Source organism: Mytilus galloprovincialis, chromosome 1, assembly GCF_965363235.1.
Source record: "Mytilus galloprovincialis chromosome 1, xbMytGall1.hap1.1, whole genome shotgun sequence".
Classification (NCBI taxonomy): Eukaryota; Metazoa; Mollusca; class Bivalvia; order Mytilida; family Mytilidae; genus Mytilus; species Mytilus galloprovincialis.
The window spans coordinates 30,300,539-30,315,034 of record NC_134838.1 but is presented as its reverse complement, the minus strand read 5'-3'; positions in this window follow the sequence as shown (position 1 = coordinate 30,315,034).

Sequence of the window (14,496 nt, the reverse complement as noted above, 5' to 3'; positions counted from 1 at the left end):
GACATTAACAACTATAGGTCACCGTTCGGCCTTCAACAATGAATAAAGCCCATACCGCATAGTCAGCAATACAAGGCCCCGATATGACAATGAAAACAACATATCATATAATCATTTTCCTTTATTTTTACTTACTTACTTTTTTCAAAGAATTTGAATTATTTTTAAATTTAGCAAATCTTTTTTTTTAAACAAATCACACACACAATATTTATATATTTATACATTATCAATTCACACAATATTTTGAAAACATAATAACAATGGTCCAATAATTTCGTTTTTAGTCCAGTTTCTGCATTGTTCCGATTTTTTTTCCTGTCTTCCACTCAAATTTGATTAACGATTAGTCATGTAAATTGCGAAAAGCTAATCCAAATTAAACAGGTAAAATGTTCCAGGTTCAAACTTAAAAAAAACAACAATTTTTCGGTTCATAACACATTTTCTTGTCAAAATCCTCAAAAAGATTTTATTTTAAAATGTTCACTTGAGACTTTCCTCTTGCTCAACCACCTGTAATGCGGGAAAAGTTCTGTAATGCCGGAAAAAGGGGCAGAATCGCTGCTCTGTCAGGTTGTCTCCCGTTTCCCTTTAAAACGTTAATAAACCTATATATCGGGGGACTGCCATCGTTCACATAGGGACTATTCAGACTCGCCATTATGTATACGGGATTCTAGCTTTTTTCGGAGAATCTTGGGAATACTCTAGCTCACTGTGGTCTAGGTTATACCTTTTTCTAGCATGTCCTTCATCTCGGACACTTGTTCTTTCGAGGCCTGGCGCTGGTGAATAAAATACAATGATGTTTTAATTATTTATTCCAAACAGCAATCTACATTGGAATGTGATATCTGATATGTGATCTATTGATTTCAATATAGTAAACTTAGTTTTAACTTATTTATGTTAATGAAAATCTTTTATTATTTCAAGTTAAAATAAAAATTTTAAATATTAAAGTTATTAAATCAGAAAATAAATTCTAACTTTTAAAATTCAATTGAAAATAGTTTATTCTTTAACAATTTACATACCTGTTGAATAAAATACAATGATGTTTTAATTATCTATTCCAAACAGCAATCTACATTGAAGTGTGATATGTGATGTTGGAAGGATGCGGTCTTCCCTTTTTAACCCCAACATCACGTGCTGATTGGAATTATTTTATTCACCTATGAAATTTTAGCGTCAATTTTGAATTTTCTAAAGTTACTTTTTATTGGTCAACTATTCTCTTTTTATGTTATGAATTTATATGATTGACATATATTTTATTTAGTTAGTAATATGTGAAAACAATTAAAGGATTATACAAATTTTTACTTACTTTACAGCATTATTAAGTGGACAATGGAAACACTTTTATGGTTATTTTCCAACGGCAAATTACAAACATTTTTATTCTTTTAAAAGATGACACTTTATTTAATTTATTTCCCAACGTCAAATTAATAGCTATGATCAAAAGAACTCTAGAAATGAGATTAACTATATTACTCACAAAAAGACGGAACTATTTATAACTTAATCTTACGTCACCTACATTGTCTTGGAGCTTTAGCAATGCAACTTAATTCAATTTTATTTATTTATTAGTTTATTTATCTAAGTTTACTTCATTTTATTTTCCTTTTCTAACACACTATTTTCCATCATTATACTACTACAAGGTCTTTCAAACGTTTTTTTCTTGCATTTCAGGGCGATTATGCTACTACATGTTAAAATAATTGAAAAGTGAAGGTACAAGAGCTATACCAACCCACTCCATTCTGGTTTTGGAAAAAAGGTCACATTTCAAATTTTTCAAAAAGTGCTGCTACTAGTTATATAGCGTTCGTGAAAAAGAAATTTCACAACCCAAAGTGCCAAAAAGTCAATAAATGGATAAAACTCGAAATATGTTTTATTGTTTTTTTATTACAAAACCTCTAATAAAAACAAGTGGCAGCACTTTTCCACAAAACCAGGTTCAACCCACTTTTTTTCCTTTAAAAATGCCCTGTACCAAGTCAGGAATATGGTCATTGTTATATTATAGTTCGTTTCTGTGTGTATTACATTATAACGTTGTGTCGTTTGTTTTCTCTTATTTTTGAGTGTAAATTCACATTGCGATAAGAAGTGTCACGGTACTTGTCTATCCCAAATTCATGTATTTGGTTTTGATGTTATATATATATGTTATATTTGTTATTCTCGTGGGATTTTGTCTATGTGTGTTACATTTTAGTGCTATGTCGTTGTTCTCCTCTTATATTTAATGCGTTTCCCTCGTTTTTAGTTTGTTATCCCGATTTTGTTTTTTGTCCATGGATTTATGAGTTTTGAACAGCGGTATACTACTGTTGCCTTTATTTGGCGTGTCAAATCATAGCTGGAATTTTCCATATACTTTTTAATGTTTATACGGTAAAAAATCACTTAATCGTAACATTTAAAGTGATAATGCGTCAAAAATGACAAAAACTGATTGGCACTTGATGAATAGTAACTAACATATTATCGTTGTTTTTACAATTGCCAAAATCATAAGCTAGCATAAAACCGCTTAAAGGATGTAATCTTAATCCAAGTTTTTTAATACACAAAGCAACATACACATCTTCAAGATGAAAAAACGGAACTTCTATTGATATTTTTACAATTTGTGAAAGAACGTTCAAGCTAGTGGCGTATCCAGTACCAGAACAGAATCCCGGATATGTTTTTTCTGGAAAGCTTTCAAATGAAGCATACCATTTTGATCTTTTATCTCTTATAGGTTTTGAAACACGTTGACATCTTCCTCCAACGGCATTCCTTAATACATTCATATTCTCCTTTATGACTCTTTTTAGTCCAGGAATATGCACGTGCACATCATCATCCGTTTTCATAACGAACTTTGCATTTCTGAATGTTTTGTTGCCCATTGAAAACTCATCAATGTTTTATAAGTTAGATTATTGTATGTGTCCTGAAAAGCTTCCCAAAATAATATCCATTGTTTGTAAGTTCTCTTCCTCTAATTGTTGAGGAGAAGACGTTATCATAATTAATATATCGATAGACTCGTTACTAGGTTTACAAATTTCTTCATTATTGATATTTAAATGAATGCTTTCTGAAAAGCACCCAGTACAGTTATGTTGCATAACAATTCGTTTAACAGGTGGTTTGGTATTTATATGCACAGTTTGATTTAATACAAGAGTTATTTGCGTACTAGTGAATGATTTTTGTAGAGTTGTGAAAGTTTTAATATTTTGAAGAAAAAATTCTGTGCTGTCTTTAGCATCATATTTCAAAAATGGTTTTACATGCAACGCAAGTGATCTGACGTTGGTGTAAAGGTAAGAGAACATTGGAAATGCAATTCCGAATGAAATAATAAACGGAAGCAGACGTACAACTATCGTCTGAAAATTTGCCCGCTTCTTGTGCATAATTTTAAGCATGATGTCTGCTTTTGCTTCGAGAAGGTTCTATGTATATCTAAAAAACAAAAACAGTTTGGCTACACAAACGATTTCAAATCATACATACACCAAATGTTCGTAAACCAACAATTGCCTATTTAGTAGAATTATTGTAGTTTGAAAAATGTAACTATAAAACGTAAACATATTACATAAAGAGACAGACAACATTGTGAGAAGCCTAGGCTGCTGGGTCTGTGATATAGTGTTCAGACTGTTTATAAATGGTTGTAATGCTGCATACAAACCGTCCTCTTACAAAGATTTGGGGATTTGTTTCCGCCAATTGTCGTTCTGATTGATTAGGTCAGTACGTTATAGTGCACAGTAAATCTTTATGTACAAACAAAACGAAAAAAACATTGTTTCAGACTATAAAATATATGAGCATTTGGCATATAACAAGTTAGAATAGCTTGGGGTGCCTTTCATTTGAAATCATTAGTTCCTGGGTAACATGTAAATGTTTAATAGAAGATGATGTGTATTGTATTTTAAGAAAGGTTTTCCGAAACTTGAAAATTTAATGGATATATATTTTCTTGTATTTTCATATGTTGAAGCAAGTTTTATTAACGTAAAGTGAACATGCGTTTCCTTAATGTTATGATTGGTATGCACCCAACTGTACAATGGAAGCACGAACTATTGGGTTTTATTTCCATTATGAAAGAGGGGCGAAAGACACAAGATGGACATTCCAAATCATAGATAAAATGCAAACCGACTAAATCACTGCTAGGAAGTTAGTCTTGCTTAAATAGTGTATTAATTTCAATTTTTACATTTCAAACAAGTAATTATCTATTTTTATAAGAAAAGATGTCGACTCAAATTTTGTAGCCATTGTAGTATGAAGTATTCTTTTCTGTTTTAAAGTCCTATCGGTTTTTAGTTTGTAGTTGACATTGCTAGTAAGTAAATACTTCTGTGTTGTTTATACCTGTTGTAATTTCATGTTTTATGTGGATATTTATCTTTTCCGAAAACAAATTTAACAAGAGTTTTGCTAGAGCATTCTTGTTTAAAAAATTTTGCCAGTGCTTTAATATGGCTTTTTTAATTTTGAAAATTCTCTAAACCAGTTTAGTTTATTTTTGAAAGTTTTAAGTACAATTTCTGACGACGGTATCCGTTTTCATTCAATAAAGTATCAATGTACAAAATAAAACTTTCACACAAGTTTTAAAAGAATAGAACTTTCCCACTTTTTTTGATAAGATAATTTCCAAATTTAAGTGGTTTTCTTCCAGAAAGTGTTTTTGTATGAATGTTTGAATCCCGTTAACTCCTACTCATGCTTTAATAACTTGTTTTTGGAATTCTGGTAAAGATATGAAAAGCATGTTAACAATTGTGAAATGCATTCAGATTTCACAAATTATTGAAGGTAAAATATTAAAATAATTTTCCTGTTATTATTAAAATTCTATTAAAGTTTTTAAAACCACCATATTTGTATGATTTTTGGTAGCAATATCAATCAATCCTTTGTAATCAGTCTTCAACATAATTAACTACGTTTTACTGTATCTGTGTTTACACTCCGTGTTGAATTACATATTATATTGTTGAACTGTTGCATTATTTCATTTGTTATTATCATACGGGATGCAATGTATGCTATAATGGTTTACTTTTATAAATTGTTATTTGGATGGAGAGTTGTCTCATTGGCACTCACACCACATCTTCCTATATCTAAGTAAGTTTAATAAATTTCGACTTTACTACTGTTCCCTAATAATCTTCCCTAATAATGTTATATGTTAAATTATATCATGGCGTGTCTTTAAAAACAATTGAGTCACCTCTGCCAATAAACGTTTTTGTATTTAGCACGATTTTCCATTGAGTTTTAAGTTCCTTGTTTATCCTTGATTTAATTGCCATTTTTTTAACAGAAAAAAACAAAAATAAAGGAGGACAACGGACACTTTTGTCCAATTACAATAACACTTTGAAGGAGACAGACACCCATTTGTTATTTGAAATCACCCTTTTGAATCTGTATGGATAGTTATACACCATAATATGAACACATCTGTAAAACCACAAAAGAAACAATATTTGTATGACAAATGTAAAGTCATTTACTTTTGATATGCTTTGTTAGTGCATGCTTACCTGGTTAAGTTCTAATAAGTATGTTGTAACATGAATTTGTTTGAGGGTGACTCACAAAACCAACAAATTAGTGTATTAACGTTACATTTATAGAGATACATTTTCTGCTTGATTGAGCTTTGGTATTTTTTTATAGACGGCTTATTTCAGCTATGTCTTTAACTCAAAAGTAATGGTAACCATGCTTTTATCCTACATGTATTCTCAGAATTTTCTTCGCATTTTGGGTGAATACAGACGTATACATCTATCTATTTATTATAAAATTAATTTCTGAATTTTTATGTGATATGTATACTTTTACAAGTCTTCATCATCAGTCATTTTTTTCAAAATACACCTGCAGTTCTTTTTCTATTTGTAATAATTATTCAGCTCATTTTTGAAAATGCTTATTTATTAATACTAGCAAGGCAGTTTTGTGCATAATGGCTACTTTCTAAGGTGAAATAAGAGAACATATAGAATTTAACCAAATTTCGTTTATCTCACAGATTTTAATGAAATTAACTCAAATATAAGGTTTTATAAATATTTCATGAAGATTGATTAAATCCTGGGCCTTACAAATGATGACTCATCATGAATTCAGAAGTATTAGTGTGCATAGTTTACTTAAAGGTCTGACTGCAAAATAAATTCATAATATATGCATATTTGTAGGTTTGATTATTTAGATGGGCTTATATATACACTTCGCAGTCATTGGAACTCATAGATACATCCTGAATAATATAAGTGGTGTGTTTTTGGTCTGTCGATAAAAGTAAGCCGTAACAACTTAATCTGCTTTTTATCACCGCGGCATAAAAATACAAGCCTGAAATATAAAAAAATATCTCAGCATTATATCATGAGTATTGCTAGAAACAGCAGAACAATTTATGAAATTTGAGGTCCCAGGGGGAAACAAACACAAATTCCCTACCGACTGGGTCATAAAACAAATAATTAACTTGTAAATGCTATGATTTTATGATTTTAAAGGTCTTTATATAGAAAAACAATAATTGTGCATGGAGGTTATGCAAAACGCAGATGTTAGAACTAATGTCTGTAACATTTTAGGTGCATTTCTATACATCAGACTGGTATCTGCATTCATACAACTATTGCGCATATGGCTTTGTTTTAACACTTCTAGTACGTATATTTACTAAATTGTGTCAAATATATGGTAACATATGACACTGCCGTGCCAAGAATTTTATTGACAAATAGGCATACAGTAAGATGTGGACTAGAGACAGGGACAGGATTGGATAATGTGCTAATCTTGAATGTTGGAATGATTGACTGATCAACATTTCACTTACCGTGTTCTAAAATGCTTTCAAATATGTTATCAGAAGAGTTTTAAACCAGTTCTAGGCATTTTATATCTTAAAACATGCAAATAGAGTAAGCTGGCAATAAATAAAGTCTTGTTTTCAAATTCAAACAGGGGAGGGCGTATACAATGTACGGTAAAAGAAAACTCAAAGTATATGCAGTGTTTTCCTTTAAGCTATAATTCTGAAAAGTCAGTACATAAGTGTTACGTTCGGGGGACGTGTTTTTCAACAAACTGTCGGCATTTCAATAAAAACAAATTGTCCCCTCGTCTAGCCGACTTAAATTTATAAATTCTTTATTTGCAAAGCAGTAGATACATGCTATAACAACACAAACATAGTAACATGGTGACATACAATAAACAACAGAGAATAATATAATAAGATATTACGATAGACAAATGATCGATTTAAAAGATGTGATGTAATCTGCAAGGCAGATTTCAAATAATTGCATAATTATCCTACTAAAGATCTATATTTTGTTTAATACAAATACATACGTTTTGTCACATTTAGCCACGAACAGTAATATTTGGTAAAAACTGCAAATACATAATCTGTTTTCTCTTAGTATATTTGTATAACGCCCCACATCAACATTAAACTTCATAGTACCACTACGTAGCTTTGTAAAAAAATGTGAATTATAGTTATAATCTACATAATCTTCAAAACAAAAATCTTATTTTAAAATTCTGTACATAGTTAGTTTCTCACAATTCTGTATAGATGCAAACCAGCTTTGAATATATTGATCTTTTAACCTATTTTTTCTTACATCTAATGATATATTGATACCAGACTGCTGATACCATACACAGTTTAAACCAATACTAAACAAAAGTTCCCGAACATAAGAAACCCAAATAGTTTTACCAGTATTTGCATCTCTGAGAAACAATATATAGATATCATACACAATAAGTGGTTTATGAGTTACAATGTGTTACCAGTATCTAACAAAAAATGTTTTCTAATTGCATTCATTGGCAAACGCCCTAGTTCGCCATATAAAAATACATTTGGCGTTTTTTTACCCAGTTTCAAAATAGATCGACAAAAACGGTTATAGATAATTTTCAACATCATTTCCACGATGGAAACCCCAAATTTCAGAAGCATAATTTATCACAGACGCAACCATACTACAGAAAAAATCACATTTTTTTTTCTTCGTCAAGTATAAACCATTTGAAGAATTATTTAGAGCTGCCAAAGATCGTGAACCTTGTAAGGCTAATCGCTTCTGTGTTTTTAAAATGTTTTCCATTACAGTGTATCAGCATACCAAGATATATATACGACTCAATAATTTCAAGTTCTTCGTTGTTGTAGAACAATTTTGCAGTTACGGGTTGCCAGCCTTTTTTGAATACAACAACTTTCGTTTTGTTAATATTTTTTTCTATATCCCATTTATTACAATAAATAAGTAGTTTTTCAATTAGTTCCTGTAGAATTTCAGGAGATTTCCAAAATAATATAATATCGTCTGCAAATAGTATTAAGAATATCAGAACTTCATTAATATTAACCATGTCAGCTGAAGGACTAACATTGATGTCTTCAATCAAGTCAATTACAACAAAATAAAAACAGTAGAGGTAATAAGGGTTCCCCTTGTTTTACACCAAGAAAATTTTCGAATGAGTCGGAGAGTAAATCGGTAGTTTTGACACTCATTTTTACAGATGCATATACTGATCTTACAATAGTTACAAACTTTGAGCTAACACCACTCAATAATAGTTTATAAATGAAAATCCTCCTGCTAATTTTGTTGAACGCTTTACGGAAATCCACGAAGAAAAAATGTTTTTGTTTATTTTGAAGTGTATGCGAAATTATTACAAGTAACATAAAAATAGCGTCAAAAGTTGACTTGCTGGGTCTAAATTCAAATTGGTTATCGATCAATTTGTCTTCTTTTTCGGACCTGCTGAGTAAACGATATGTCAAATTAGTAGTATAAAGCTTCGATAAAACACTGATCAATACAATCGGACGATAATTATTAGGATCGGATAGATCACCACTCTTTGGGACAGCAACTACTAGACATTCTGACCATGAATCGGGGTATATTCCCGAACTAGACATGTAGTTATATAGAGTCTTTAATATTGGCGCAAATACGTCAGGACAGGCAGAAAACATTTCACTTATAAGTCCATCGTTACCTGAACTTTTAGCGGACTTCATTTTTTTTATTAATGCTACTACTTCGTCTACAGTTATATCAGAGTTTAACTGTGTAACATTTATATCGCCAAATACCGTATTGTCTATGAGATTACGAACTTCTTCACATAGATCCTGCGAATTATCTCCTAGTATTGACTTTAAATGTTTCATCATGGTTTCGTTATCAATTTTGCACTTGTTGTTCATTTTTCGTTTAAATGACGACCAGAACTTTCGCGGTTCGGTACTAGCTAAGTCGCAGAGTTTGATACCATTTTCACGTTTATATTGTGCTTTTCGTTTCATTTCATTTTAGTTGTTTCGTGAAATAAAGTATGCCTTTCGGTTGAAGTCTGACGGGTGATGTTGGAAAAGATCTCTAGCCACTTGAAAATCTTTACGTGCAATCGCACAATTGTTATCGAACCACTCGTTGTTCGGCCTAACTTTACTTTCATCTTGGCGTATTAACAAGAATCTACCAAAATCTTAATTAGAACTATCAAATAAGATGTTTGTAAATTCCTTAACAGCTTGATTTAAGTTATTTGTATTGGTAAATATGTTATTCACTATAGACAATATTTTTTTTTTGTTCTTGTTGTTTAATATCTATATATTCATTAAATCTTTTTATATCCCACTTTATGTAATTGCGAATCTTTGGAAACGACAACTCTTGTCTAAAATTTAGGAATTCAAGTTCAAATAATAATGGTGTGTGATCAGAAAATTCGTTGAAATTCCGCACATCAAAATGCTTAATAAGTTTATAATCGCTAGGGGAAACAAGTAGGTAGTCGTTGAAACTCCTGTTATTCATTGTACAGAATGTGAATTTTCCAAATACAGATCTAAGTTATCATTTGATAAAAAATTAGCAATTTCACCAATACGACTATTAAGGTCGCCACACACTAAAAATGAACCTTTTCATTTATACTCTAAACAAATACGTTCTATAATATCATAAAATTCAACATCACATTTGTTATAAAAGTTTGATTTTTCATTTGGAATATAGGAAAAACACATGTAGATATCATTTGCAGTATTAAAAAATTCATGATTTAGTTTAATTATAATAATACCACAGTATATCTCTCTATATATAGAAATACCATCTGATAACTTTAATTTACAAAAAATAATCAACCTTCACTTCGAGTACCTCTTGTAACATTTCTATTCAAACATATAAGTTTCACAAAACCTTCTATTTCTAAAATATTTTTTTCTTGCAACCCAGTTTCACATAAAACAGACTTTCGTATGTATTTACAGAATTCATAAAACCATTGTCTTCATAGCAAAAATGTAAACCATGTACATTCCATTTTTTACTAGATAATATTTTTGTTCGCTTTGGAGATTCCGTATATCGTCAGGTTATCGGAATTCCAATGGGGACCAACTGTGCACCACTTATTGCGGACCTGGTTTTGTATTGCTATGAGTTACAATTTATGAAAAAAAAATCATCAAAGACCCTTCGAAACAACATCTGATAAACAAATTTAATAATACTTTTAGATATTTGGATGATATTTTGGCGCTCAATAATGACGACTTCAGTATGTATACTAAAGAAATTTATCCTGTTGAACTTACTTTAAATAAAGCTAATACTAACAATTACTACCGCCCTTTCCTCGATCTTGATATCTATATCAGTAACGGAAAGCTTAATACTAAAATTTATGATAAAAGATATGATTTTTTATTTCCTATCGTTAATTATTCATTTTTAGATGGTGAAGTTCGCTTTTCACCATCTTACGGTGTTTATATATCCCAACTTGTACGATTCGCTCGTGTATGTAACAATGTTTTAGATTATAACGAGAGAAATTTATGTATTACTGAAAAACTTTTACACCAGGTTTTTTGATATCACAAACTAGTCAAAATATTTACTAAATGTTATCATCGGTATAAGGACATCATTCGTAAATATTGCTCAACATGCAGACTTCTTATACGTTCAGGTATTTCACATCCAATATTTATGGAAATATTCTGTATAAAGCACAAAAATGTCAGTATTCACCTCAGAAACTAATAAATCCTTTATTAAACTTATTAAGAAGGGATATAGTTACGATACTGTTGTCAGGTCATTAAAGAGTTTGATTTTTCATTTGGAATATAGGAAAAACACATGTAGATATCATTTGCAGTATTAAAAAATTCATGATTTAGTTTAATTATAATAATACCACAGTATATCTCTCTATATATAGAAATACCATCTGATAACTTTAATTTACAAAAAATAATCAACCTTCACTTCGAGTACCTCTTGTAACATTTCTATTCAAACATATAAGTTTCACAAAACCTTCTATTTCTATAATATTTTTTTCTTGCAACCCAGTTTCACATAAAACAGAATTTCGTATGTATTTACAGAATTCATAAAACCATTGTCTTCATAGCAAAAATGTAAACCATGTACATTCCATTTTTTACTAGATAATATTTTTGTTCGCTTTGGAGATTCCGTATATCGTCAGGTTATCGGAATTCCAATGGGGACCAACTGTGCACCACTTATTGCGGACCTGGTTTTGTATTGCTATGAGTTACAATTTATGAAAAAAAAATCATCAAAGACCCTTCGAAACAACATCTGATAAACAAATTTAATAATACTTTTAGATATTTGGATGATATTTTGGCGCTCAATAATGACGACTTCAGTATGTATACTAAAGAAATTTATCCTGTTGAACTTACTTTAAATAAAGCTAATACTAACAATTACTACCGCCCTTTCCTCGATCTTGATATCTATATCAGTAACGGAAAGCTTAATACTAAAATTTATGATAAAAGATATGATTTTTTATTTCCTATCGTTAATTATTCATTTTTAGATGGTGAAGTTCGCTTTTCACCATCTTACGGTGCTTATATATCCCAACTTGTACGATTCGCTCGTGTATGTAACAATGTTTTAGATTATAACGAGAGAAATTTATGTATTACTGAAAAACTTTTACACCAGGTTTTTTGATATCACAAACTAGTCAAAATATTTACTAAATGTTATCATCGGTATAAGGACATCATTCGTAAATATTGCTCAACATGCAGACTTCTTATACGTTCAGGTATTTCACATCCAATATTTATGGAAATATTCTGTATAAAGCACAAAAATGTCAGTATTCACCTCAGAAACTAATAAATCCTTTATTAAACTTATTAAGAAGGGATATAGTTACGATACTGTTGTCAGGTCATTAAAGATTGCATATTTTAGCGTTAATATTAATTCACGTATAGGGTCTGTGCATCGGAACTAAACACATTTAACAGTTGTTGGCATGACACGGGTTATGTTATTCTCATATATGGTATGATGGTATGATACTAAACCCCTAATGGGAAGGATTGTGCCTGATATTCAAATGATAAAATAATAATCTTTCAATAAGTTAAATTGAAGTCTGGAGCTGGCATGTCAGTTAACTGCAAGTAGTGTGTAGTTATTTATGTATTATTGTCATTTGCTTTATTTTCTTTGGTTACATCCTTTGACATCAGACTCGGAATTTTCTTGAACTGAATTTTAATGTACGTATTGTAATGCGTTTACTTTTCTACATTGGTTAGATGTATAGGGGGAGGGTTTATATCTCATAAACATGTTTAACCCCGCCCATATGTTTCGCCTGTCCCTAGTCATGAGCCTCTGGCCTTTGTTAGTCTTGTGTTATTTCAATTTTAGTTTCTTGTGTACAATTTGGAGTTTAGTATGGCGTTTATTATCACTGAACTAGTATATATTTGCTTAGGGGCCAGCCGAAGGACTCCTCTGGGTGCGGGAATTTCTCGCTACATTGAAGACCTGTTGTTGACCTTCTGCTGTTGTTTTTTCTATGATCGGGTTGTTGTCTCTTTGACACATTCGCTATTTCCATTCCAACTTAAATATTTTAAATTGCTCAATTGTTCCCTGTGCTGCCCCTATGGGACATACTCTTTACCACCCACAAAAATTTTGTCCTTCACAAAATATGCCTTGATATCCCTGGAGCGCAGTTCCGTCAGTAATTGTAATTTTTCTTTTCTACGTTTTTGTATTTCTAATGGTAATTGTTCAGAAATTCCAAAGGGCGAATCTTTCAAATTCTTTGAACTTTTTTTTTACAATATACCGCATCTGAAAATTTGCAAACTTTACCAGGATTGGTCTCTCTTTTTCAGCTTTCTTTCACAATCTGAACGAATCAAGTATTGTAATTTTATCTGCAAGGTTTTCATTTTTTAAATATTTACCACAAAATTCCAAAACCACATCCGAAAACAGGTCTGGTTTATTTTCCGTAATATTGTAAAATATAAGATTATTTCTCATAGAACTCATATGGACATTAGTTAACTCATCTTGAAACCTGTCATTTTCCTTTTTTACTTGGTCTATTGTTTTGCTCAACTTTTCATCATTCACATGGTTGTTTTTTAACTGCTTTTCTAATTTGCCAACTTCAATTTCAATATTTGATAGAGAGTTGTTTTGCTTTACTGATATACTGTATACTTGATTCTGACAAAAACGGTCGTCTAATGCCTTTGTTGTGTTTTCTAATTTTGTTATTTTTTTGATTCAAATGGTCTATCTTATTTTCAATACTGTCTATTCTACTAAATAGTTCGTCTACCCATTGTGGTCTTTGTTGCATAGTGGAAAGCATTTGGGGCGAGACGTGCTGCATAAGCATAGGACCTATTCCAATGTTTGGCGTTGAACACATCTGTTGACTATGACTTGGAAACATATTATTTGGATTAGGGCAGTAACAGTTAGTGTCTTGTGAAAAGCTAGATTGATTCATATTGTTCATCATATTTTCTTGCAATACACTTTTTGAATCGCCGTTATCCAAGTGAGTACTGATTCACTGTTTGTTTACATTTATAATGTCACCTGTTTTATCGCCTTCCTTAGTACATGTTAATTGAGTTTTACTTTTTTTTTGTTTCGCCTTCTTTTTCTTTGGTTTCTTTTCCTCGGGATCATTTCTAGCACTATTGTCACTTCTGTTACTTACGTTGCTTCTGTACTTCTTCTTTTTGGCATATTTCACATAATTATAAGATCATAGTTTAGTCTCTCGACTAAAAGCCTCAACTGTCCATTACATGTCACATGTTATGAGTTGTGACTTGTTTCTTTATTATTATGAGGTTGACTTAATACAGGAACTTCTTAAGAAGATAAGAAGTTAGCAATATCCTTTAACTCAACTTCCCGCTATAAAGATGATGTTCTCTACGTAAATAATTCAAAATTTGGTGACTTTTTTGAACGCATCTATCCCACTGAACTAGAGATAAAGGATACAACAGATACAATTAAGTCGGCCTCA